This window comes from Pteropus medius, unplaced genomic scaffold, assembly GCF_902729225.1.
Source record: "Pteropus medius unplaced genomic scaffold, Ma_sr-lr_union100, whole genome shotgun sequence".
Lineage (NCBI taxonomy): Eukaryota > Metazoa > Chordata > Mammalia > Chiroptera > Pteropodidae > Pteropus > Pteropus medius.
Genome location: NW_024348304.1, coordinates 1,946,707 through 1,969,870, shown reverse-complemented (window position 1 = coordinate 1,969,870; position 23,164 = coordinate 1,946,707). Strand labels below are relative to the sequence as shown.

Below are 23,164 nucleotides of genomic sequence, written 5' to 3'. Positions count from 1 at the left end.
ACATCCCTCTGATAATCAGGGACACTAAATTCGCATGAAAGTGAGTAGCGGACAGTGTCAAGACCGAATCCCATACAAGATACTACGTGTTCTCAATAAAAAGAGCTAACTGAGATTTTTTTCACATCTTTTGAGAATAAATTAAATGATCATTTTTGCTACCTTAAAGTCTCATGAGGAAAAATTCAATATTTTGACAAATTACTTTCCATTTTGACGTAATAAAGAATGTAGAGGGAAAAGAAAATGAAATACATTGTTAAAAATATTAAAAACACATTTAATTTTACTAATTGGCTTTCGATGTGTGACTACTAAAATTATTATAATAATTCTCGATTTTTAATTATTTTTCAGATTTATTCTTGATTACTAGTTCTTTTTTTCATGGCAACATTTGTTTTTGGCCAACTATTGATTTCAGCCAACTATTAACTTTAACTTCAGGCTCTTTAGCATTTGGAAAAAATATACATCAGTGCATCTCAACCCTGTATGATTTATGGCCTGGATCACAAAAAGAGAACACGGATTCTCAGGGGGCCGCTTTCTCCCAGAAGTAGAATGAGAGAAGAGGGTTGGACTGTTCGCCCTCAACCTTTCTCTCTAGATTCATCAAGCAGATCAAATCTTTATCAATTATCTTTTGCTGTTTAAAAACCGCCTGAAAATTTAGTGGTTTAAAACAACAGTTTTATCTGTTCATAACACAGTGGGTTGTGCTCCCTTTAGCAACACACGCACTAAAATTAGAATAATAAAGAGAATATTAGCACGGGCCCTGCACAAAGATGATATGCAAATTCATGAAGTATTCCAGATTTTTAAGGGGTCAATTCCTCGAGAAGATATAACAATGGTAAGTATATATGCACCCAACACTGAAACAAAATAATATATTGTTTAAATATATTAAGCAATAGTAGCAGATCTGAAGGAAGAAATAGGCAACAATACAATAATAGTACCCCATTTTCAGCAATGGATAGATCATCCAGACAGAAAATCAACAAGGGATGTTGGAGTTGAACCATACATTGGACCAAAGGGACCTAACAGATGTTTATAGAACATTCTATCCATTTTCTATAAATATACATTCTTCTCAAGTATACACAGAACATTTTCCAGGATAGATCATATGATAGGCCACAAAACAGGTCTTAGAAAATTTAAGAAGATTGAAATCATACCGACTATCTTTTCCGACCACAATGATATAACTAGAAATCAACAAGAGGAAAGTTGAAAAATTTACACGCATGTGGAAACTCAACAACATACTCCCGAACAATCAATGGGTCGAAGAAAAAATTAAAAGAGAAATTAAAAAAATCTCAAAAAAAAATAGAAACAGAGCACACCAAAACCTAAGGGATGCTACAAAAGCAGTTCTGAAAGGGAAGTTTATAGTGATAAATGTGTATATTATGAAAATTGAAAGATCTCAAGTAAACAACCTAATTTTACACCTCAAGGAACTAGAAAAAAACAAACTAAGCCCAAAATTACAAGAAAGAAGGAAATAACAAAGATCATTGTGGAAATAAATGAAATATAGACTAGAAAAACAATAGAAAAGATCAGTGAAACTAAGAGCCGGTTTTTCAAAAAGATAATCAAAATTTACAAATCTTTAGCTAGACTAAGAGAAAAAGAGCACTCAAATTAATAAAATCAGAAATGAAAGAGAAGACTCTACAAGTGATATTACAGAAATTTATAGGATCATAAGAGACTACTATGATCAATTATACACCAACAAATTGGATAAGCTCGAGGAAATGGATAAATTCCTAGAAACATACACCCTACCAAGACCGAATCAGGAGGAAATAGAAAATTTTAACAGACCACTAATAAACAAGGAAATTGAATCAGTAATCAAAACCCTCCCAACACACAAGCTCAGGAGCAGATGGCTCCACTGGTGAATTTTACCAAACACTTAAAGAAGAATGAACACCAATTCTCCTCAAACTCTTCCAAAAAATTAAAGAAGAGGGAACACTTTCAATCTTCATTTTATGAGGCCACATTACCCAGACACCAAAGCCGCATAAAGACACTACAGGAAAAGAAGACTGTAGAATGAGATCCCTGATGAGTACAAATGCAAAAATTCTCAACAAAATATTAGCAAACTGAATTCAACAACATAGTAAAAGAATCATACACTATGACCAAGTGGGATTTGCCTTTGGGACGCAAGGATGGTTCAACATACACATATCAAAAAATATAATATGCCTCCTTGAAAGAATGAAAAATAAAATCATATGATTATCTTAGTAGATGAAGAAGAAACATTTGACAAAATACAGCATCCTTTCATGATAAACGCCCTCAACAAATTGGGTATAAAAGAAACATGCCTCAAATAATAAAGGCCAGAGGTGACAAATCCATAGCTAACATCACACTTAATGGTGAAAATTGAAAGCTTTTCTTCTAAGATCAGGAAAGGGGCGTGGGTGTCCACTACTCCCACTCAAAATAGTACTAAAAGTCCTGATTATCATAATTAGGGAAGACCTAAAATAAAAGTTGTCCAAACTGGAAAGGAAAAAGCAAAATTGTCATTATTTGCAGATTATATAATCTTATATGTAGAAAATCCTAAAGACTCAACCAAGAAACTGCTAGAACTAATCAATGAATTCAGTAAAGTTGCAGCCTATAACGTCAACTCACAGAAATCAGTTGTTTCCATATACTAACGATGACATATCTGAAAAAGAAATAAAGAAAACTATCCATTCGCAATAGCATCAAAATCAATAAAACACTTAGGAGTAAATTTAACCATGGAAGTAAAAGATGTGTGCAATAAAAACTATAAGACTTTGATAGAAGACATTGAAGAAGACACAAATGGAAAGCTATCTTGTGTTCACAGATAAGAAGAATTAATACGGTTAACATGCCCATGCTACCCAAACCCATCTATAGATTCAGTGTAATCTCTATCAAAATCCAATGACTTTTTTTTTACAGAAATAGGAATCGTTTTACAACAGTAAAATTTATATGGAACACAATAGACCCTGAATGGCCAAAGCAATCCTGACAAAGAAGAACAAAGCTGGAGGCATCATGCTTCCTGGTTACAAATTATACAAAGCTGTAGTAATTAGAACCAGTATGGTCCTGCCATAAAAACAGACACACAGACCAATGGAACAGACTGGAGACCCCCAAAATGAATCCCTGCCTATACTGTCAACTAATGTTTGGCAAGGGAGCCAGGAACACTCAATGGGGAAAGGACAGTCTCTTCAACAAACGGTGCTGGGAGAACTGAGTATCCACAAACAGAAAGATATGTGATATGTATATAATGAAATCATACTGTATCGTATGCCGCTCACAAAAATTAACTTGAAATGGATTAAAGACTTAAACATAAGACCTGACACCATAAAACTCCTCGAAGAAAACATAGAGAAGAAGCTTCTTGACACTGGTCTTGGAATGATTTTTTTTTGGATACGACACCAAAAGCACAGACGACAAAAGCAAAAATCGACGAGTGGGATGACATCAAACTAAAAATCTGCACGGCAAAAGAAATAATCAACAGAATGAAAAGGAAACCTATGGAATGAAGGAAATGTTTGCAAACCACATATCAGATAAGAAGTTAATACCCCAAATATATAAAAACTCATACAACTTAAAAAAATATTAAAAAGGGGCAGAGGAATTGGAGTCATTTTTTCCAAATAGATATCCGAATGGCCAAGAGGTACACAAAAAGATCATAAATCATCAGGGAAATGCGGATGAAAATCACGATAAGCTACCACGTCACACCTGTTAGAATGGCTACCATCCAGAAGACGAGGAATAAGTGCCGGCGAGGGTGTGAAGGAAAGGAGCCCTTGGCGGGGAGGTAAACAGGTGCAGCCACCACAGAAAACGGTGTGGAGGATCCTCGGAAACTTAAAACTACAACTACCATGTGATCCGGCAGTCACATTTCTGAACACACACACACACACCCCCCCGTACACGCATGCACACACATATAAAATGGAAACAGAATATTGAAAAGATATCTGTTCCCCATGTTTACTGCAGCATTATTTGCAACAGGCAAGATAAGGAAGCAACCTCAGTGTCTGTCAGGGGACAAACGGAGAAAGCAGCTTTGGCGCACACATGACAGGATATTACTCAGCCCTAAGAAGGGACTCTTGCCCTTTGAAACAACATGGATGAACCCGAGGGCATTATGTTTAGCAAAATCAGCCAGAGGAAGACAAATACTGTGTGATAGCACTTACATGTGGAATCTAAAAACGCCCAACTTGTGGATTCAGAGGAGAATGGCAGTGACTGGGCCTGGGGGCGGGGGGCTGGGAGATGTTACGGGGTACACACTTCAACTAGGAGACTGGTAAGTTCTGAAGGTGTAATGCACAGCTTAGGGATCACAGCCAACAATATTTCAGCATATACTCCAAAATTACTACAAGACTCAATACTAAATGTTCTCACCACAAAGAAGGACTGATAATCACGTGGCACGGCAGAGGTCGGCTGAGGTGACCACAGTGCAGTACACACGTGTGTCAGAGCAGCACGCTGTGCGCCTCACACTTTCAGGGCTGAACTGCGGGTCTCCGCTTGGCCCCACTCGCACCGGGAGGCCTTTCTGCTGGCCCGTTTGGGCTGCAGCTGGGCCTCTCTCACCGTTAAGAAGCCTCGTCTGGGCTTCTCTGCACAGTGGCAGCATGTGAGGGGACCAGAGAGGAAGGCGCAAGGCCACTCCGGGCCGAGAGGTGCAGAAGCCACAACCCCTCACTTGCACTGCATTGTGTCAGTGAAAGCAAACCATAGGGCACCCCCTGGACTGAAGAGGTGAAAAACTGGTCCCACCCCTTGGTGGGAGATGTGGCTGTCACGTTGCAGAGGGCCTGGGGAGGGAGGAGGTGCTGTCACCACTTTTGCAAACAGTCTTCCCCAGAGCCCACCTCCTCTCCTGGGACAGATGAGCAAAGGGGCACAGAGGGGCCGGCAGTGCGATGGAAGGGAATAGTGGGGTGAGGGGGACGTGTCGGCCGTTCCCACTCACCCCACACACTGGGGATGCTTTATACCAGAGGATTCCCATCACCCTACGGGCAGCAATTTCAGACATTTGCAGAAAGTTAACATTTGCCCTAATAATGTTACTCTCCGCTTAAAACTCTGTCTTTACGTGTTTAAAAGCATAACCGGTAAACATATTGAGCAGTGATTCTAGAGTGTTAGATTTTACATATTTTTGTTAATTTATGTTATTATTAAAGGAAACTTAAGTAGAATTTAAACGTATCTTTCTCTCGATGCAAACCGAAAGTCAACAAACTGCTGGGCGGCGAGCTGAGATTTCCATGTGGCGAAGTTTATTGTTAAACAGCAGTGTGATGAAGGAAAGTTTCAAACTCCGTTTTTCTCTCTAGGGCTTTACAGATTAGAGAGGCTCTTCTATATTTAGATGGTTTAAATGATGGCATCATACCAAAGAGTGGGGAGACGGCTATTTCTAACCGTGATTCATTTTGCCTCTGCAGCTACAGGGTGACCCGCTTATTAATGAGAAAGGCGGCTCACCCCTCACCACCCCATGGATTGGGCTGCTGATGAGTAAGAGGGAGATGACGCCTGTGTCATCGGTAGCGGCTGAGACAGGGGAGTCAAGACTGTCAGTGAGGGCAGCTGTGTGAGCATCACAGAAGCTCTGGGGCCCCAGTGCTCTGGGGCCGCCAGGAAGTTTGCGACGACCGCTCTGAACCCTTCCCTCTGGGGAAGCCCGACGTTCGTGGAGCGAAACTGGGCCAGGAACCTGGACCAGGAGAGGGGAAGAGACTGTCCCGAATGGCCGGGCCCGGCTCCACGGGCTCTGGAGTCGAGGCTGGTTACACGGGGGGAGGGCCGGGTGCCATCTCCCTCTGTGTGTTGTCACCCTCTCGTTCTGAATCAGGGCCAACTGCAAGGTGGAAAAACAGAGCCTGGGGGAAGTGGAAAAGCGGCTGCCTCACGCCCTTGCGCCTCCCCACGGGGGCTTTCCTCGCTCTGGGTCCCCTCCGGTGGCGGCACCGGCGGGAAGGACAGGTGCCCGGGGGCTCTGCACGCAGGGATGTCCCAGACAGACGACGCCCGCTACAGCGTCTCTTCCTTTCCACCGCGGCGACAATGGACGATGGGTCTCTCTTTCTCTCCCTTTCTCCCTCCTTCTCTCTCTTTTCTTCTTTCTTTTAAAATTCCTCGTGACTATTCACTGGGAAGCTTGGTAAGAACGGCCACGACTGAATGTGACCAGCATCCAGCACAGGTCAGGGACGTTCGCAAAAGCCAAATTAACCATGAAGGCTGTCAGAGGTGTGACCTGGAACATCTCAAGGGCGTGAGGAATTCTGAACTCTGCATGTCTTTCATTCTGGGTATACCTGGACATCCACACACACGCAACCTTCAACGAAGTTTCTTCTGAGCTTTGGAGAATCAGAGCAAGCCTGGGTCCTCAGAAAAGTCGGCATTTTGATACATTACATTTTATGTCTTTAGTAAAGACATAGCTGATCCTCGGTCCGCCTCGTTGAAAGCTGTGGCACAGTGGAAAACTTCTGCTCTTTGTTTCCAATGTGCTCTCCAGTGGATGGGAGATTGTAATAACTGCTTCTGACTTGTTAGATGCTTCCCTCGCCTGCTGAAGCTTACGCAGCACACTGCATTCAACTGGGGCCAGACAGAAAACGGCCCGGTACGAGGTCCCGAGGGAAGGCTGTGGCTTCATGTCACGGGGAGACTGCTGGCTGCCCGGGGCGGCCCTGCCCGCGACCGGAAGCTCAGGGGGGCTGACCGACGCTGGCCCCCGGCATGCAGCACAGCAGCAAGGCGACGAAGCAGCGGTTTGACGGGCCTCGGGTACGCTCTGTTGAGTTCTTTCCTACCAATCTTTTGGAAAGGCAGCGTGCGAATCCACCAAAGTCCTCATCTTTCTACATCGGGCAAAGCATCCTACACTCTTGAGTCTGTCGCGGGCACCTCTGCTCCCAACCCCACTTTGCGGTCAGCAGAAGGACTCGTCCCAACTCCTTCCTGACAGCAGAGAGTTCAAGAACACAGAGCCTCACCCCTCTCAGCTTCTACCCGCCTCCCTCCTCCCAGGGATGAGGAATGGGAGGCAGAGAGTGGCCCGCTGATGCGTCAGAGCCGCGCGCTAGCAGGTGGTGAAGCCAGGACTGGAGGCTGTCGCGCTTCCTGTAGGCCCACGACCGACCACGATGTCAACACGAGCCGTGTAGGGTTCCACCTACCTCGGCCTCAAGTGACGGAATTGCAATGTACGTGCGCCAAAGTGTTTCGTGCTGAGAGGCAGATTAAAATGTTTATGCCACAGAACAGATGCCTCCGTAACTAAGTGGAGCATGTCACTGCCTTGCTTCAGAATCGCCTATGGCTCCTTCCTGGCCCACACCTACGTGATGACTGGACAGTCGGTCACCGCAAGGAATCAGAACATGCTGTGGGTGCACCCTGACGTGTCACGCTGGCCGTGGGACACGAGCAGCTGCGTGTGGCAGGGAGCCAGGGTCCTCCGAGCAAGGGCCTCTGGTGAGCTCGGAGACGCCTTCTTTACACCGCGTGGCACATCATCCATGACCAGAAGTTTCAGTATCTACAAAACGGAGCAAGACCTAAGAAACACCTGTGAAGCACCTCAAGCTGAGGATCCTTCTGGAGTTTTATATATTTTCTCCAATTTTTTTAAACAACTTTTTCACACCCCGGCTAACATCAAGTATTCTAGGTACTCAATTTTATCAATTCTTTCCAAAGTGTTCTACTCGGCTGTCATGGAAATGAGTCCCCTGCCATTGCCCCTCACATTTACATTTCATCAGGTTAGGCGGCGTTTCATTAAGATACGTCATTCCAGTTACAAACAAGAGGCACGGATGGGCCGAGGTGCAAAGGTAACCGAGCCTCGCCACGCTCTGACTCGGGTGCTGGGAGCGGAAGTGCCGGGGCTGCGGGACAGGAGGCTGTCTCCCAAGTTCAAGGCGAGAGGCGTCAGGGGCCAGTTCTACAGAGCAAGAGACAAGCCCGGGTTGGCTGGGGAGCTCGCGGACCGCGCGTCTGCTAGAGCCTCTGCAGCTCGGACTCCTCGGTGAGGAGTCGCAGCCCCCGACCTTGACCCCGGCTTGCCTCCTCACCCCCTCTCCTCCCGTTCCCCCAAGTGTCTCATGGACCATCAGTGAAGGCCTTCTTCACGCCTCTCCTGACAGACGTGTCCACACTCCCTATGTGACAAGACGGTTTGTCCAGCCTCCCTGCCTGGGTCCAACGTGTCCTGACCACAACTTTACCATGTCATGACAAACCCCTGGACACACCAAACAAAGCATTTCTTGGACGGGAGAAAGACGCTTCTTGGATAAAAATCCCTGATGTCTCACTCACACAGCCAGGCTAACTCTGCATGTTGAACCCACATGGGACACACACAATGATGTTTGTGACTTCGAGGGGAGCCGAGAGCGCAGAGCCGTCCGCTTGGGGACGCTGTTCCCTCTCTCCTTTGCTTTCTGCGTGGCAAGTAAGCAACAACTTCGTAATGTAAACATTTCACTCTGTCTTTCTGCAATGTCGTCAAGCTGCACTACGCCTCGTGTTCTGAAACCTCGAGCTTGCGTGCTGCTGCTCGTCTTTCCCCCAGAATGTCCTTCTCACCAGCAGGTGTTCCCGTTGAAAGCCTACCCTCCCTCAGATCTCTCCAGAGAGAAGAACAGCGACCGACGAGATAGTGTACACGGCATCTACCCACATACAGTCACGTGTCTGTCAACGACGGGACACACGCGTGACGGCGGACGCACGTGGCCCAGCTGTGTGGTGGCTGTGCCACCGAGGCCTGATGTTCGCACTCTGTGATGCTCGCACGACCAAATCACCTAACGACACATCTCAGAGCGTATCCCTGTCACTAAGCACCAACTTTAAGCACTGTACATAGCACCAACTTTCCAAAAGGATCTCTGAAGAGCTTGAAAAAATTCAAAATAAGTATAAAACAGGACAAATGAAAGAGGAAAAAAAAAGACTGGGGAGCACACGTGCTCAAGTATTTGGGCTGCTCCCTCACCTCAGCAGAGTTCTTAATTTGGTTCTTGGCTTTTCTTAACTTCAAAGGCAAATGGACTACATAATTTTTATTGTATAAAAGAAAGAAAGCTCGTTTACCTTCAACGACGAATTCATTCCTGGTACGAAATTCGAAGCGTGTAAAATGACACGTCGCCGTGTAAGAGGCGCGGGAGGGAAGGCTCTGGGACAAGGCCCGGGCGGCTGTGCTGAGACGAGTCCCTGGAAGTCTCGGCGTGCTGCGTGCGCCCTGCCTCTCAGACGCCACCTGCCCTAGGTGCCGGAGCTCTCTGATGCTGTCCCCTGCCAGCACTGCCGGCCTGTGGGGACAGCTCACATCGAGTGCGACCGACTCTGCTCCGCCGTTCGCAGCGGACTGATCTTGTCCAGTTTCCTAACGTCTCTCATTTCTCCTCTCACAGGCACGATCGCTGGAAACACACCTGACCATCATGGCGCCGGACACATATTAGGTGGCGATAGAGGTATTATTATTATTATTATTATTATTATTATTACTAGTTTTCTGAAAACAGAAACAGCCAGCTAGGCAGAACAACAGCAAAAGCTCTTCCCCCTCCCTGGCTTCTTTCCCTCTGAGTTAAAAACGCAAAGGCCTCCTGAGTCCGGGGGAAACCTTGGCCTGCGATGTGCCGTCTACCATTTTATTTCCCGTTTGCCGACTCAGTAACGGTTCAAAATTCGGCTCCCCTGAGACATCTTCACTCTATTGAAACATCGAGGCGCCCAGGGACTGGGTCACTCTGCGCAGCGTCAGGCAATTTTAAGGAGTTTGACTTCTCCTTCCTTGACGCACACTACTTTCTCAGCCTTCTTCAACCCCTCCGTTTCTTCTCTCTTCGTCCCTCCATCTCTCCCACCTCGGCTCCGTCCAGCAGGGGTTAGTGCCCGAGTTGTCCCCAGAGCCCCGCTTTACATCATCTCCGCTCTCACTGAGAAATCTCAGCAAGAAACATCTTTACGTAGATGCCGCCCAGATCTCTCTGCAGACCAGATTATTCCCCGGGTTCCAGCTGCACACTGCCTGACACCCCTGGACCGTCTAAGAGGCGTCTCCGTGTGCCGGAGCTCATTACAATCCTCCCCAAGTGTCACCTCGCCGTGTCGGTCTCAAACCTTCAAACCATCTGCGGCTCCTCCTCATCTCCCCACGTCAGATCAGGCGCCAGGACCTGTCGGTTCTCCCCTCTGCTGCAGCTCACGTGTGGATCCCTTTCCCTCCCTCCACCGCTGCTCTGACCCCTGGATCACGCCGCAGTCCCGGATCACGATGACTAACCGGACTAGTGAGATGGAGCTTCTCCAACTCCAGCTTTCTTCAGCCTCACTGTATTCTGCGTACTGCTGCCAAGTTCTTCTTCTTTGAAAAAACCGCTCTCGCTCAACACACCAAATAATTTCTCACCTCAAAAATATACATGTTCCAGAGTTACAGAGTTACTAAAATTAGATTTAATCTGCCCTTTTAGGCTTACCTATAACTAATTTGTAACATTAATATGCATTAAAATAGAAATAGCCTACTCATAATTCTTATAAGCCCAAGTTTTTAGAAACTAACATCTATGCCCTGTCTTTTCCTGCTTCCCTGACTTACAATGATGATGATGATAATAATAATAATAATAATAAGACAAACCAATTCTACAATTTCTTTCTGGCATATCAACTCTTCTCTCAATATCAATCATTTGTTTGCCAGGGTTCCATGTCCAACCCCGGGGTACAGCGTGGGGCCCAAGCTTGGCCAATCAATGCACCAACTCCTTCTTGGGCACAGTAACTGTTTCAGGAATGGGCGCAGGACCCGTGAACGTTCAAGTGGAATAAGCCCTGGGCCTTGTGAGGATGTTCCCGAAAAAGGAGTCAGGACAGGACCGACGAGGCCGCAGTAACAAACACCAGATCTCGGCAGCTCCCCAGGGGGAAGCCTCGGGGAGGATGGGACGACTCAGGCTGTGGGGAGTCAGGACTCCCAACTTTGCTTTCCCCAGGTCTGACTCACTGCTGTTGGGCTGGTCTTACATCTACACGACAGAATGGGAACAGAGTGAGGGGTGGGTCCACGGGAGAAGCTTAAAGAAAGCAACAGAGGACTAGAAGACAGACTTTCTGGGACACTAATAATCCCATAGGTTTGAACCATTGTCATTGTGAGTAGTAGCAGAGGAACTATGAAATCCTTAGGACTTGGAAGAAAAAAACTCAACAGCTTCAGAAGCACTGAAAATTACCACTGATTTGTAAGACCACGGTAGGGAGTTGAGGCAACAGTTTCCCCCTCTAAATTCTCTTAAATGTAGGGAACCGGGTATCAGTTTATAAAAACCATAAACACCTCTGGCTAAGCCAGGGGAGAAGTAGAGCTGTGTTACTAAGCGGGCACCGTACTTATTCTGATAAGGCTGGAAATGGGACATGAGGCAATGATCTCATTTCAGGGATGATCTGGCCATTTGTGAGGATTAATTTTATGTGTGAATTTGGCTAAGTCACAATGCCCAGAAGTTTAGTCAAACATTATTCTAGATGTTTCTGTGAAAGTATTTTTTAGACGACATTAACATTTAAATCAGCAGACTTTGAGTAAAGCAGATTACTGGAACTCCATTACATGAGTGGACCTTATCCAAGCAGTGGCCTTGAACTTCGGCATCAACTCTTCCCCGTGTCTCTAGCTTGTCAGTCTACCCTGCAGCTTTGGGACTTGCCAGCCTCCACGGTGCTCTATGATAAATCTTTGTCTTTCTTTCTACATGTACACTTCTGTTGGTTCTGATGCTCTAGAAAACCCTGACTGATACCTTAACCTGCAAGAGCCTGGAGACTGAGTAAGTTCTCGACGTCTCAGCGTGGACTCTTTTTCCACGCTGCCTTCAGAGGCAGATCGTCCTAATACCTCCGTGTCCTTGGAGAAAAATAATAGGCCCTGCCTACAGACAAGGAGAAAGGACAGAGGAAGCCAAACATACAATTCATTTTGGTAGATATTAATTTCATAGTATGATATGTCATATCTTTGTATAAATTAATATCTCTCGAAAATGAAAAAAATATATATAATAAAAAAGGAGGAGGTAGAAGAGAAGGAAGGCGAGGAGAAGAATGAGAAGGTAAAGAAGAAGGAAAAATGAGGTTATTAAAATGAATACCATGTCTTTAAAAAAAATCCGAAACAAAAAAAAGCATCCGTCCAGGATGAATCAATAGGTTGGCCAAACCCTTTTCTAGTAAAATGATATATAGTTGTAAGAAAAGCAACCACAAAGGGTTTTTTTCTTTTCTCGCTCTCTCTTTAAAAAATTTTTTAATTTATGATTTGTACACTGTCTATTTCAGTCTCATTTAAACTTTCTATAGTGAATCATCCCGCTGCATATTTTCTTAGTAATGGCGGTGAATCACTCTTTTAAATGTTTTAAGTACCTAATGTTCCTTAGCTTTCCACATTAAATATATTTCCTAAATACTAGTGTGTACGAATACTGCTAAATACCATTATAAAATCACCATTTTCATAGAACTGAGATTTGAATGAGATATGAGGGGATCATTTGAGATCTTGTTCCCTGGCATATGTCATCAGTTCTGCTTGAATAAACTTTTAAAAATCCAAAAAAAAAAAGAGAGAGAGAGAGAGACAAAATGATTTTATTGCTGGCATTCCTGAAAATATGTTCATTGTTGACAAAATCAGGAAGCAGAACAGCATAGTATAAAAAAGTCCTGAACCAAGTCAAAAGAGCTAGGTCCCAGTTCCAGCCGTCACCACCAGGCTCCTCTCAGGCAAAGCTATTCAGTGTCTCTGAACCTGTCATGGCTTATCCATGATACCCGAACGTTACTGTGAGTGTTACGGGACAGGTTAATTTATGTGAGAGTGCCTTCTACGGAGAGGGACACATCTACAAAGATGCCATTTAAAGAGGTGGAGAATCAGCGTTACACACAGCAAAGGTGCATGGCGGAGGAGGTGTGAGAATCAAGGGACATTCGAGGGTCTTGTCCTGGAGCTCCAGGCTAAGGACTGGGTGACATGAAGACCTGGGCGACCCCTTGGCTAACAAGAAAGGCTGTAACTGGACCAGCGTGGTTTCTATCTCAGGCTCGAAGGATGGGTGTGGGAAGTATGGCCATACGGTGTGGCTGAACAGAACGAGAAGTCACCGCTAGCTGAGGCCACGTGGTCTGGGGTCCCTGTTCTCACTGAGGGCAGGTGGCAGAAGTGATCCCTTCCAGTGAGGGGGCCTCGAACCTACAGAACCAGAACATCTGGAAAGCTGGCTTCTAAAGGAGGAATATTGCCTTGAAAAGGATGATTCTTGATATCAAAACCCATCTATGGACGAAACACACCTCTCTGAACTGTTGAAAGGATTGTACATGCAAAGGACTTGGCACAGTGCTTGGTCCACACTGGGTGACAGCGTCATCACGGTTACTGTTACCATGGTCATCGTCAATTAATGGGAGGAGGAGGTGGGGAAATTAAAGTCCACAGAGCCCTCTGTGGGTTATTTCCGAATTATTTTAGAAAGGATTCAGAAACATCTGGTTTTCTATGGAGGGGCAGAACATCATCACAAAACAGATATGGCCCTGAGGATTCCTCACGTCAGTTACCACTGAGGCGGGCAGGGAAGCACGAGGTGGGGGTGGGAACTAGGGACCCGATGGCAGTCCTGGGCACCCCTTCTCCCGTGAGAGCACCGGATGGCCAGGGCATGCCTGTGAATGAGTAGGTGAGAGCATTTAGTCAGCGCGCACTTGTTCATTTATTTTAGGTAGAAATAGTAGACGGGGATGGAAGAGTCCCTCTAACACCCAGGCACTGAGCTCAGCACTTCGTATGTGTTTTAGCCGACTGAACACTCAGGACAATCCCTTAAGGCTTGCACCCTTCCTCCTGCCGGCCTTGGAGAAGGCAGAGGTGCAGAGATCCAGCCAGGAGTGAAACTGGGGCAGGCAGCCCGCCACACCCCTGCCTCTTCCCCCAGGCCATGTGGCTGTGATTGCGGGGGGCCCGCCCCCTGCCTGCCAGCGTGAGTTGAGCAGTTTCGATTCTGGGTGGTGCTCTGCAGTACAACTGTCCTCTCGCCAACACTGACCTGGGGTTTTTGAAGTGGTTTTCTCTGAGTGTTGTTTACCGTTCCGGAGTCACTTGCTGTCTCTGAGTGTAGCCAGTACTGGTGGTGGCACGTAATTAGGCCGTCTGCACTTTCTTTGGCCACAAACCACCTGTGCCACTAAACAGAAGAATAAACAAAGGGAAATCAAGTGCTCAGTAATGGTCCAAGTGTTAGATGCGGAAAGTCATGTCTTGGTTTACCCGCTAGAGACTCTGCTCAGACAGGCTCTCACGATCCATGGTGGTCTCTGCGTATTTCATGCCTCCAGCTCGAAAACACTTAGCTTATTTCCTCTGCTTCCCAACGAATTTTTTCTTCATTTTAAAATAATGAATCTAAACTTAATAGGATGTCAAAATAGTGACTGCAGTGCTGACAGTTTCTCCCACTCTGCAGGCCTATACAAATGTAACTAAGCAGAAAAAGTTGACTTTTGTTAACATTGGCAAGATTTACATCCTTTTAAAACTAAAGAAGAAAGTTCAGTTGGGATCTCCATATGATTGTTTTTTACTTATTCCTGTTTCAGCATTGCAGCATTCGTTGGAAAGGGTCCTTTAAGCATTCTGCCACTTCAAATATACTCATCTTTAATTAGAAATATTTCCAGCGAACTAAAATTAGGTCATACGAAACGTTCCCAAATATTACACTTAAAATTTTGGTGGACTTTTGACATCTCCAGAGCATCTGTATACAAAATGAAGAAAAATCCTCCTCGTAAATTTCAGTAGCTTTTATTCAGAATAAAACTCCCACATTTACTGTAGTTCCCAGCGCTTCCTCTGCATGCTCATAAAAGGATCACTTTCTGAGCGACGCGTTCGAGGAGAGGGCGGGTGAGTCGCTTTCCAGGCAATCGCCCACCCGGTCCTCGCCCTCGCCCTCGCCGGTTAGGACTGTCGCATTTCACAGGCAGCAACAGCACTTCTTCTTAGGGTCGCAGAACCTGGATTTTGAACGCGAAGGCTCAGAGCCGCGGGGGGATGCTGGTGAGAGGCGGGAGGCAGAAACCGTGCCGCCACCTTTCACTTCGCAGACTTCCCACCACCTCTGCCCGCTGCTGCACACGCTCGGGCGTCCGCCTTCACAACTTTCCACTTGCGTGGAATTCCATCTGTTTAATCAAACTGAAACGAGCTGTAGTGTCAAGGTCCTTGTACCTTAGAAGAGTTCCTTCCTATTATCTTGTTAACCCATTGCATCATTCAGAAGAACAAATACCCCAGCTCAGCACACAGGAAATGTAACAACAACAACAAGGAAATAGAGAATATTGAGATATATTCGTGTACGCGTCGCACACACACAGGCACACGAAAAGCCTATGGTCTATGTAACCGATAAGTTACACAATAATTTATTCGTCGCAGACATTGATATTTGCCTAGTGTATTTAAAACTGTAAACGCTGCTAATTAAAATCGGGACTTTTCCTTTCATTTTTCAAACACAAGAGTAGATGAGATACAGTCCTGAATTCGTGGCAGAATTGTGTAGCCGTAGCAGGACTCCAAATTTCTCGTGGCACACTTATGCGTGCACGAAAACCGTCGCTTCTTTCGTTTCTGGGTGGCCGATTCCATCCGCCTAACCAGCCCTCGTCCTGCTGCCCGGAGGGGACATCAGACGCAGCAAAAAAGAGCTGATGATTTACACAGTATCCTTTGATCTAAGCTTCAGTCTATTCAGATATGATATGATACCACCCATCAGAGCTGGCTTGAGAGCTTTCTTTTGGGTGATTCAGTCCTTCGGTAAAAGCTCATTCAAAATTCTCTTCCTCTCCCTTTTGGGCAGCAGCTGGGGCTGCGAGGGGCTTTCCTGGGCTGTGTGGGGCACGGCTGGCCCTGCACTGGCTGAGGCCCTGATATCTGGCTGCCCCGCTTCTGCCCCCGGGCACGTTGCTGGTGGCTGCTCCCGAAGTCCGAGGCTGGCGTGACTGGCCTGTGCTCTCCCAGCTTGCTCTGGGACCAAGGTTTCCCTGGGCTGACTTGGCTGCAGCAGGCTTCAGAGCCACTTTGCCCCGGCCTGGGGACTTCTGTCTGGTGAGACAGCCAACACCATCGCTTCAGCCAAGGCGAGGCGGCCTCTCGCCTCGCACCCAAACCCATTGACCAGTGCTGTCCGCACTGCAGCTTTCTACCCTAACCCTCCTTTTTACCTCAAACCTCGAGATCAAGTCACCAGATCAGGTTCTTCCCTTGTTAATAGGACAACACAAAATTTTTAAAAATTATTTTATTTTTCAAAGAAATCAGGCTTTACTGTCTGAACAACAACAACAACAACAAACCCTTTTGTGGTTTTCAGAAGGTAAACAGCGGATCTCTTTCTTTGCGCTCCTGCCACAAAAAGTTCCAATGCCCAGACAGGAAAGCCCAGTGAAACACTTCCGGAAGCTCCGACCCCCTTCCATGTGCGAAACGGGCTGCAACTCCCAGGGCCTCTTAGGCTGACACATCAGTAAAGGCGCCCGTCGTGTTCTGAGAGGCGGCCAGCCTTGCACTGAGCCTGATGGTCAGACTCATGCTGGCATTTACGTGACAATAGGAAGAGGCAGCGTTTGAAAATTTGACATCCGATGGCATTGTTTTTCATCTGATTTTATAGGATTGTTTCCTCTTTTATTTCCTGTTTGGGCACCCTAAAACAGCTTGTGACCCTCTCCATACTAATAAAATATGAGTTAGAGTCCTTTTAATCAAGAAGTTTTCAAAGAAAAAGTCAGCGTTCCACCCTGTATTTGGGACGCCACCTCAGACTTTATCACTGAAATAAGATTTTGAATTCATTCTTTTGAACCCATTATGAAGCTTTTGGTAAGTACCTAAGACTCTGTATATAATTTTTTTTTGTTAAAAAAAAAAAACCTGTCGAAACTGTCATTCAGGAATTTTTAAAGAAGTTCCATGAACTCCTTGGAATCATATACAATATTTTCTATCTATGTTTTTATGGGAGGAAAAAAACAGCTTTCATCAACTCATCAAACTGGAGATTTTGATTCTAAAACAGATTTAGAATTTCTTCTGTGCTTTATATCTAATCATTGAGTGGCCAGTTATTTGCGAGAAATAGAGATCAGTAGGTTGAAAAGGTACTTGTTATAAGTAAACTGAGTTTGCTAAAGGTAAGTAACTGTGTAGCTATGTAAGTCTTCCTTTACAGAAGAAGTAAAATCAAACGAACTGACACTCGTCTTCCCCAGCCGCCCCCTGGACAGCTGGACAGAGTGCAACCTTGTCGTGACCCTTCCAGCCTTCTCACTCTGCCCTCGCCCCGTGCTTCAGCCAAACCCGAAGAATGACTAGCTTTTCTCTGAACCGCTCGTGCATCTGCAAGCCTCTCTGCTCAGAGGTCCTCTCTCTGGCCACGTCCTACCTAGGCTTCAAAGCCTGTCCTTCCCCTCTGCACAGCCACGCCCTCTGCAGGTCCCCCTGCTGGAAGAGTGAACACGCTGGCCCGCAGTGGCATTGCCCTGTCCTCTCCCACTGTGAACACTGAATATCTTGATGGCTGGGACAGTATCATATTCGTCCCTTATCTCTGGGTTGAGCAGCGTCTGGCATGGAGGAGAGACTCAACAAATGTTGGTTGAGTGAATAATAAAACAAGAGGATTCAAGAGAGTCAGTAAAGGACTCTGGCAGAGGACGGTGGACGGCGGCTCAGCGTTTGGACGGAGATGTGAATTCACCATATTCTTATGACACTATCTAAAATGACACCTCACTGTTCCAGCATGGATCGTCACGCATCGGCTGGGAACAGGGGCAGTTATGGCAGCGTGGGCTCCACGCAGAGAGGTGTGTGCTGCTTCAGGCCTCTGGGGGCCTCCCACCCCCGCCCTGTACCACTCAGCCTGTACTACTGGCCCCTCTCGTTTCTATCCTTCCTGCTCCCGCTACGTCCCCGGTCACTACATCACAGCCCGCCCTCTCCATCTCACACATACACATCTCCTTTCAAAAACAGGCTCGTGACGAGGACCAGGACCCAGAGGGTTACAGTCCAGTTCGGTAATTCCGAGCGCTCTTGGACGAGCCGGTGTTACATGGACCTGCACGTAGAAGTTTACAGTTTGTAAAGCACTGTCACATTGTCACGTACTTCACCGCATTTGATCATATTTGGGCCTCGCTTTCTCAGGTTAGCAAGTGTGGGAAAAAATATAGCGACTTCGATCATTGAAGGTAAGGTAAGGCACCTGGATGGACCCGGCCTGGAGCAAGGTCTTTTAACTCTAATTGCCCTTGGAGATCATATTGGGAAATAGGATGAAGGTAGATGATGGTGTCCTCAGTATAATCAAATAGTAACGAAAATGTTTTTGTTGTTCTGAAATTAATACATAGACATAAAGGAAAGAAAATATAGGAAAGTAATAAAGTGAAATACAAATGTAGCCTTCCCTATTCTGGCCCCAAGGTCCCAAGGTAACCGCCATGAAAAATGTCTTGCGCATCTTTCCAGAAATGTCCTCATGTGCCTATGTGCATATATACACACCCACACGTATCTGATGAAAACATTACACATCAGTGGGTACAACTAGAAGTATGCACATGTAGATACACATTTATGTACAAATTATAAATATAAAAAGATAACATTCAAAACCATACATGTGTGTATATATACATACATAAAATCCTACCTATATGTATTGTTTATATATATATGTGTGTGTATACGTGTGTGTGTATGTCCGCACACACATTCGTATACACTTATGTGTGTACACATGCACACGTAGCCAAGGACCAAGGACCGAGCACTGGACGTTAGGGGCAGGGCTGTTGGTGGAGGCTGGTGATGTTACTATTTCTGACGTTATGCAAAATTCGATGAAGAGAATCGGGTAGGAGTGATTCTGCTGGCAGTGAAAACACGGGTGTTTCTAAGAAGCGTGAAGGCGTGGACTCCCCTGTCGTCGGGGTGGGAGCGCGCTCCCCCCGCCCAACCGTGCTGCACGCTAGGCGAGTGTCTTCCTGTAGCGCATGCCCACGGGGTTTGTCCTGTTTCAAGAGTGATAGACAGGTAGAAGGAGGAGGTACAGTGGTCTCAGGCTTCATGTTACTTCACCAGAAAGAGGAAGTCGTTTGAATTAGAATTTATCGTTTCAGATCAGGAAGAGGCCTCGGAGATTATACAATCTAGTCTTAACAGAGACTACAGAGGAGGAAACCGAAGCCCGAGGTCCAGGAAAGCCTGGTGACTTGCTGAGGTCATGTGGTTCTTCAATAGTAGAATACCCTCTTTGTGTAAAAAGGTTACATGAAGCAAATCGCGAAGAGCTGCCCATCTAAAGTATAACCTTTTCTTAAAAACGAAAACAAAACAGTGCCTCCCACGAGCTGATGAGAGAGCGAGGGGGGTCCGGGGCCCGAGCGGCGGCTGGCCACCGGGCGCTTCACCCTGACCCGTGTCTTTAGCGTGGGAATGACGGCCTCCCTGGGAGCCTGGGCTGAGGACCGGGCCGAAGAGCTGCTGGTGACGCTTACCTGTGCTAACACCTGGTCCAGAGACCTACTGCTGTGTGCTCAGGGGGTGCTGCACGGCCATGCCCCTCCAGGCCAGGGTCTCTGCAGCGGTCCCAGGAGAAACGCGTCCCCCACCAGCTCACTGAACGTCCTTGTGTGTCCCCTAGAGAATGGCAAAATCTAAACAAACAAGTTCTGTTTTCAACGTGTCTTCCTGAAAACCAAACTTCACCCACATGAAACTAGCTAGCACGCTTCAAATGCCGAAGGCTTCTAGGTACTTTCTGAGTGTGCTCTGACTCATGTCTTACCTACATATTTATCCTCAATTTAAAAAATAAAATAAAATAACATAACATAAAGCAGAGGAATGAGGGCTCTCTTTCAACGTAAACCTATGTGATTCTTCCCACATCCTCATCTTTTCTCCATTATCAGGTGAAACCCTTTTTCCTTGAAATGGGTATAGAATTCAGATAACTAATGTGTTCGGAAGATTATTTATGGAGCATTCAGACTTCAGAAGTTAGCATTTTAATAAGAGGGGCTGTTACGTCAGGTGCTATGATCTAATCAGACTTCCTTTCATAATTACTGACAGATTTTTATGATGTCACCTGGCTATGCAGAAACCATCACTGGCTTCCTGTCGAGATCCTGGATTAAACGCAGCCCCTGCGTCTGGCTGCCCGTCACGCACGTTTTCTTTCCCCTGCGTGTCACTGGCTCACCCCCAGCGTCTCTGGTTCATCCCCAGCCCCACTGCAACATGTGCCCTTGCCAGCCAGGCTGCCCTCCTTTGCACACCCCCCACCCCACGGGCCCTTCCATGCAGACCACTGCCGCTATCGGACCCATCGCCTCCTCCGAGAATGGGCTTAAAGCTCCTCCTCTTCTAGAATCTTCCCATCTACGCCCACACCATGCCTGTGTCCCATCACCTGTTTGCTCTGAGTCTCTACATGCCTTTTTACATTACTTCCATGTGAAAAGCTTTAGAGCCAGGGGCATGGGGTTCAGGGCAAACCTACCAGCTGGCTTTCCCCGTCATCCTCCAGGTAAGGGCTGGGGTTCAGCTTGGCTGAGTGACATGTCCAAGATCACACAGGATTAGAAGCCACATCTTCAAGTCCACTGCTCATTTCACTATACCACATTGCCTTGTAGATTCATATCTGTGTCATGTTAAACACAGAAAAATATCAGTAGTGTAACATGATACATAAAGGAAAACTGATTAGGTCATTAGAGTAATGCTTGTGTTTCTAGCACTAAAAACTACGCTGTGGCAGCGCCCGCTGGCCATGCTCCCCAGTCTCCCTGGCAGTGAGGTGTGACCCCAAGACTTTGTTCTGGCCAGTGCCCACTGGGCCATGCTCCCCAGTCTCCCTGGCAGTGAGGTGTGACCCCAAGACGGCGTTCTGGCCAGCGGGGTGGGTGCAGAAGCGGCGCACGCAGCTGCAGGCCTGGCCCGTGGGACCCTCCCTGCTCACCCCACGCCCTCTCCTCTGGCTCTGCTGGCGGATGCTGGGCTCCGGGGTGACCTCAGAGGCCAGAGCTGAAGATGTGGAGTCATTGGGCGGAAGAAACTTTCTCCCGAGCCACTCGGCATTCGGAGCCCCCGCTCGGGCCAGCGAGGGGAGCAGGAATCCGATGTCAGCGAGCCACTGCGTGGAGGCCTGGGACGTCGCTGGCCTTTCCCAGGACGGATGCGCCTTTGTCAACTCTTACGGCGCCCCAGGAGCTAGACACTGCCCCACTCCACAGATGAAAAACAGAGAAAAGCAGTCACGCTTCGCATGTGAGGCACGGCCAAGCCCTGAGGCCCGCCTGCCCGACTGCACACGCCTCTCTGAGGCCCCTGCATCCGACTCACACGGGGCCGAGCCGTCTATGCCCCTGTGTGGGGATGTGTCAGCTCTGCCCACCACCAACAGGTGGCAGCAGTGACTGCCTAGTGACTGTGGCTTCGAATCTATGAACAAATGGATTTAGGAATATCAGGGAATGAAACACAACCTGACTGCACAGAGGGGAGCACCTCCAAGCCCAGCTGGCTTTCCTCTGGTGACGGGGAGCAAGTTCCCTGCTTCAGAGTTATCCCTGCAGGTTATGCTGACTTCTGGGCCTGATAATTCTCTCTTCTGAAAATGAGGAAGTTGGCCTAGAATCTGATAATTAATACATTCCTCTCACGCTCTGATGGTCCACCGTGCACATGCGAGTAAAACCGAAATGCTGACCTTGCAAAGAAATGTGGAGCTTAGGGTTCGCACCGGGCCGTCCCTCTCTCTCTAGGGGGGAGGTGTAATTGTGATTACTCTTGACAAGCACGATGGGTAAAAAGGCTAAAACTAATGCCAAATTTCCCTATATTCCCCCTCCCTCCCTTCCTTCCTTTCTCTTTCTTTTCTCTATATTTAAATTTCTTCTCTAGTTAACACATGTAATTATAGAATTAAAATAATATCAAGGAAAAAGAATAAGACAGACACTCGAAGCTAGGTGAGCGGCGGGCAGGCGTGGAGGCGAGGGGGCGGCAGCGCAGAGTGGCTGACGGAGCGGGTTTGGACCAGCGGCCCTGGGTCCAAGGCTCTGCCCCGCCACTCACGGCGGGACTTCAGGTAGTTTCCCAGCCTTCCGGAGCCTCAGTTTCCCCATCTCTGAAAAGTTGGGAGGGAAACACTTGTACCCACAGGGCTTTGCACTTGACTTCGTTAGATCATCAGACCACCCTCAAAACAGAAGTCCCGTGTTTCCTCTCCGGCGGGCCTGGCTCCCGGGCACAGGACGGTGTCACTCAGGCAGCACTTCTTGAGTAAAGGAATCGCGACACGCTCCTCGCTCTGTCCCGAGGTGTTCCCCTTCAGACTTCCACCTTGCTGGCCAGCAGGGAGAAAGCGGGCCTGCCTCGTGGGAGGCCTGCCAGCTGCTGCAGAAAGCCACGCACTACACGTGGCTCTTCGAATTTAAACGAATTAAAAGGAAACACAGTGGAAAACATACTTGCTCACGCTAGCCACACTTTAAGTACTCAGCAGCCACACAGGCCAGTGGCCACGCGATGGGACGATGCAGACAGAATGTGGCCATTAGTGTGGAGAGCCCTACCGAGACCCCCACCCAGAATCCCCAACAGCTGGAGAGGGGGAGAGGGGCGGCCCAGTGCGAATCGTGAACGTAGCATTTCTTTGCAAGGTCAGCAGTTCGGTTTTACTCACATGGACCATCAGAGTGTGAGAGGGCCTTCTGGTGAATACTTCCGTTCTCAGTATTGACTTATTCAAAAATTAATAAATGCCAGCTGTGTGAAATATTAGTGGCTACCATTTATTAAACATTTAGTGCAAGACATAATACTGAGCCCTTTGCACACATCATTTATCCAGTTCTC

General features: G+C 47.1%; 1 non-coding gene across 1 annotated transcript; it reads left to right on the top strand.

The window, feature by feature from the left end:
- The first annotated feature begins 719 nt into the window (after positions 1–719).
- LOC120616286 (U6 spliceosomal RNA) lies at positions 720–826 on the top strand. The gene has a single exon (XR_005656570.1). It is a non-coding gene; the product is annotated as a U6 spliceosomal RNA (small nuclear RNA).
- Positions 827–23,164: the final 22,338 nt, after the last annotated feature.